Below are 5,519 nucleotides of genomic sequence, written 5' to 3'. Positions count from 1 at the left end.
GCGGAGTCAATCAATTGCAGAGATGGATCAATGCCTCTGATTGGGCTGTTGTGTAAGTCGTTTGATGAGGTCATAATGATCAAACACAGCCTGCGCGGGGGGGAGGAGTGAGCAGCCGGCCAATCACGAGAAAGGACTTTTGGGATTCTCTTGGCTGACAGTGCTGATGTCAAACCAAAAAGCAATAATTTTAATGAATGAAAATTAATGTTGTAGGGTGGATCAACTGGTAGAGGGTGCACCCATATATGGAGGTTTTACTCCTTGACGCATGGCCCCAGGTTTGACTCCGACTCCCCTGTACTGCATGTCGTTCCTCCTTTCTCTCCCCCTTCATGTCTTTAGCTGACCTATACAAATAAAGGCCTAAAATGCCCAAAACATAATCTTAAAAAAGAACATATACAGTAGGCCTTCGGGAGACAAGATACGTATGTGTATAGCACACATATTATAGACTAGAATATTATAACCCTTCATACATGCTGCTCAATCACTGATTGTCGGACCTCTGTTTAAGCAGACACGCAATGTTAGTAGTAAAAAATGGAATGGGTCCCGCTTATATAGCGGTTTTTGTTTTACTGTAGTTTGTGTCTCACCTACAACACTGCAACATTATTTAATGCTGCAAGAGGAAAAGTCTAAGAAATAAAGAGCTTGTCACAGGCCTCAAACTGACCATCAAACAACTAAACATTATAAAATTGACCAAACTTTCATGTCTTCAGCTGTCCGATCAATTAAAGGCCCAAAATACCCCCCCGAAAATTGACCAAACTGGTGTTTATTGCAGGGCTAATATAATGTATACTAAGGTGGTTGTGTTTTTTTGTCCAGCATTCATAACTCTGGTAGTGAACAATACACACAAGAGGGAGGACAGTGACAGTGGAAGAGACTTTCATCTGGAGTAATGTGTCGCCATCTAGAGGAAAGGAGTGCAACACGGAAAACTGCAAACACTCCTGGACTCCATAAAAATACATCTATAAAAAGATGGTTCAACAATGACAATCACAAAGTGTACAAAAATGGAAGCTATGTCATACAACAGAGTATATGAGCACAGGGTTTGCCCAGGAGGGGATTAAGTTACCCTGGCTAAACAGTAAGTCCATTTGACAGCCTTGATAAAACACCCAAATGAAATAAATCATAAAATCAGCAAAAAAAAAGAAAAAAAACAGCTTTTTTTGCATTATTTTAAGTTGTACTCCATACAGAAAAACAAAAACAAAATAGTACTGTATATTGTATAATGTAGTAACTGTATATTAAGTGTCAAAAATGTAAAGCAAAAACCTGTTGGGAGTCCCATTTCATTTGGGTGTCTACATAACGGCTGAGGGCTTTCCACAGGCTGGACATACTCAAGAAGACTTTTCAAATCCTGATTTGTGAAAACAATTCAGCATCACACATCCAAAACTTGAATCCCTGACCCACACTTCAAGCTGAGATCTGCTGGTTAGTAGATCGTGTTGCCTCTATTTCTTGCATGCATAAGTGCGGGCTTCAGAGAAGAGAAGGTCCCAGAAGTGTCACTAAATCTTTAACACAGGGTAAGTAATACTGAATACTCATTCAGAAATACCCTCCCTACACTCACTCCCATTCCCTCCTGGTGAACAGTCCTACCTGATCAGCTATTCTGCGTCCACCAATGAAAGGAGGCCAAAGTCTCTGCACCTCCAGCAGTACTGTGCGCAGGTAATCAGGGTCTTCCATTGCTTGCAGACGGGCCTTTTCATTGACACAGAGAAAGATTGTTGTTTGTTCATTTTATTTAAAGCAGAAAGAACTAGTCAAGGAAACGTTACTTTTATTAAAGAGGCTTCAGTTCTGCTCAGCAGGAAAATAAATCCCGGTAATAACTTTTACTTTACATGTAGTGCTGCATTGTTATCAATTTCCATCACAGGTTTGTTCACCTGTTTGTTTCCACTGAGTGCCAGTGTGAAGGAGGTGAGCAGCGATGCCAGGGCTTTGGGGATCAGAGCTGAGATGAACAGCAGCAGATGCTGGGAGGCAGAAGAGGAGTCGGGCATCGGCAAAGAACCAAGAGAGCCGACAAAACTGGAAAAAGGCCGGCAAGGCAGAGAGGAGATGGTAACATTGAGGCTAAGATACCATGTCAACAATGTATAAGCAATTAATAGTATGGTAACTATATTGAAATCAGCCCATAACCAGAGATCAACAGCCTCTACTAGCCTCTGATTTATGGCACGTGTTGTCACATGCATTTAGGAATGTCACTGCAAAGAGCAACAGCCATCACAATTTTCAGGGGATAATGTTGCTGTATTTCAAAGGTTTGACAAACAGCTGACATGACCAATAGATTCGTCATAGGTATGTTTCCATGTATTTGTAGTGACTAAGTAAAGGTAAGTAACTCAAGCCCGACAATGGGCCGAGGAGATGAAGATCAAAGTTTGTCTTTACTCATTGCCAAAAAACAGGCAGAAGTCAGTAAACTAGACAGGCAATAGGGCAGGAGTCCAAGGTTTTAGGCTGAGAGTGATGCAAGCAGGTTACAGGCAGGCAAAATTAGTATTTTATTTCACAGAACTTACTGATAATTTCCAAATGTACTTAAAACTTGTGAACAACCTAATAGAAACATAAGTACTGGTAAATCTTCAGCAAGCAGAAAGAAGAGGGAAAAGCTCTGTTTTTGAGAATAAAAACTACTGTGTGTGTGTGTGTGTGTGTGTGTGTGTGTGTGTGTGTGTGCCTGTCTGCCTTCCTGCCTGCCTGAGTTTGTGTAAGTGAGACAGAGAAAGACAGACAGACAGGCGGTACAAAGAAACAGTCTTACCCCTGTGTGTCATTCTCCAGTTTGTCTTTAATGATGACCATCAGTTTGTCTCTGGCGTCCAGAGCAGTGGAGAAACCCGACGACCACAGAGGAACCTTCAGCTGGACCGGAGCAGAGATCAGACCTATAGAAAAAAACAAATGTCAGCAAACATACAAAGATGGGCAAAACCACCCAAAAAGCCATATTTATTTAACTGAAATAAAAAGGGAAGTGGAAAATGTTGCAATACTGTATTGCAGAACAACAAAGCTGACTTACTAAATACATCTGCAAGAAAAAGACATAGGGGTTGCTTGAGCAGGTAAAAGGAAGCCCTGCACTCATGGGTCCATACTTGGATGGGCAAAACTGGGCATGTGTGGTGGGTTTTTTTTGTGCGATCTGTGTGTGTGTTGTGAGTGTTGTGTGTGTACAGTAAATCTGTATGCCCCTACCATGCCAGTGCTGGGTGCAGAGCTGCATGATTTCCTGAAATAGGTCAGGCTGCTCCTCCGCTCGTATGTTCAGAAAAAGGCCCAAAACCAACTCTGTGCCCAGGCGCTTAAAGGCAGGGTACACACACTTTGGCTGGCCACTACACACACACACACACACACACACACACACACACACACACACACACCCACAGCACATACATACACAACACCACACCCACACACACAACACACACACACTATACCTTTTGCTGTCCCAAAACAACTAGTCCGTAATGTAAATATGCAGTGACTTGCATCAAACTCATAATAAATAAAATAATATCAACACACATCAGTGTTTGTACAGCATTAAGGAAGTTGAAACTTTCTACAAAACAACCAAATAAGAAACCAAAAAACAACAGCGTCTATAGGCCCAATTGAGGGGCCAAATTTTTGTGTGCAAATACACACTGTTTTGTGTGGCTGCTGTGTACTTAATTTCAGCTTGTAAATCCATTAGTAATCCTGCTTTGTCTGTCATTTTGGACGAATGCGTCCGACCAAAAGAGTAAATGTAAACGCTTAGAGTGTTGGAGGCTTGTGTTACCTGAGAGAGAGGTCTTTCAGACAGCGCTCACATACACTAGGGGAAAAAAAGAAGTAAAAGAAACGCACACACACAACCACAACACACACACACACACACAACCACACACCAAGCAAAACACACAACAAACAAGACTGACCAACAAACACCGGGGCACAGAACTTCTTAGATAAGATGCAGTAAGTCAGAGTCTTTTTAAATATGTCCTTGCAGTGTACTGCTACATTCTGTCCAATGCAAAACTAACATTCACTTGTTTTCCATTTGACTTATATGCACAAATAACTATTTTAGAGATTTGTCACTCCATGGAACAGACAGGAAGTCCGTTCTGGTTTAAGAAACCTTTGAAATGGATGGAGACATCATTGTTGCAACAATAAAGCCTCAGCATTTTTGATGCCATCATGGGCATCCACAGTACAAAAGTCTGGACACAAATAATGTCTAAATACACAATGAGAGAAAAAACATAACTTTCCCTACTTGGTGATATAATCACTTGATGATTCCAAACAGCTTCCTGTGAACAGGCTGGTGAGAGACAGGCGGAGAAGACATGCCTCCTCACCTAAAACACACAATTACAAGGTACTCATATTTATTAAGTGCAGAGCTAAATTTAAATTTGAATAGTTGTAAATCTCGGAATTGTCGGTGGCTGCATCTTGGAAAGTACTGTTTGCTTTAGAACATTTTTTCTTGTCTTAGTCCTTATACCGTCTTTATTATTTGTTTTCTTTTTTTTTTACAGCAGCATCAGTGGCTTCATGGCCTAACACACACTGGTTACTTAGTCCAGCTAGCTCTAGTTTGAACAAGACTTGTGTAAAATGCATTTCTGCTACCTCAGAATCTCTGGTTTGTGCCATTTCTGGGGGAAGGGGGGGGGGGGGGGGGGGGGTTGTGTGTGCATGTGTTTTACTTACTGTTGACAACGGTGTCACAACTATATGTTGGGCATCAATCGTTGGTATCTTTCAGGAACCCCAGTGTGTACTTCTCTGAAAACACAAAATGTAGACATTATTACAAACATACATACATTCTGTTCATACGCCATGGTCCATGTTGCAGTGGATTCTGGCCGCTTGTTGTGTGTTTATGGTGTGTGTGTGTGTGTGTGTGTGTGTGTGTGTGTGTGTGTGTGTGTGTGTGTGTGCTAAAAACCAAGCAGGCTAGCAGGAAAGAAGTGGAAGTGTGACAGTAATCCAGTTCCAATCTGTGGTTCCAATGTAACACCAACGCACACGCACGCGCACACACACACGAAAACACACACGCACACAAAATACCACAGAGCAGCTCTCTCATCCCCTGCACGGAGCAGATGAAGGCGGTCGGTCTGTTGAGCATGCGGCACTGAAACACTCTGCTCCGGTGTTTCTCGATCCTCTGCCGGCAGAAGCCCACCGGGTCCCGGTAAAACTCCAGCGACTTGTCTCCAAGCACCGGCACACCCGCATTTCCTGGTAGTTTATGCATTCTGGTCCTACGTTGGAGACGCACTTTCGCTAAAAAATAAATGAATGAATTAGCGCTAGCGACTATTTGGCTCCAATGGAAGTGACTCTGTAAACTTTACTAAAAACTCGGTTCCGGTTCAGAGTCAAATCCCGCTGTCATCGCCGGTTAATCATTTCAATCCACGTGACTCGAACAT

At 42.4% G+C, this 5,519-nt stretch overlaps 1 pseudogene; it reads right to left on the bottom strand.

Annotated features, from left to right (window-relative positions):
- The window catches only part of LOC116704705 (uncharacterized), a 21,250-nt pseudogene extending 15,731 nt beyond the window's left edge, over positions 1–5,519 (bottom strand).

The sequence above is a fragment of the Etheostoma spectabile genome, chromosome 16 (assembly GCF_008692095.1).
Source record: "Etheostoma spectabile isolate EspeVRDwgs_2016 chromosome 16, UIUC_Espe_1.0, whole genome shotgun sequence".
NCBI classification, from domain to species: Eukaryota; Metazoa; Chordata; class Actinopteri; order Perciformes; family Percidae; genus Etheostoma; species Etheostoma spectabile.
Note: the sequence above shows the minus strand (reverse complement) of the source record. Positions and strands in the feature narration are given on the sequence as shown.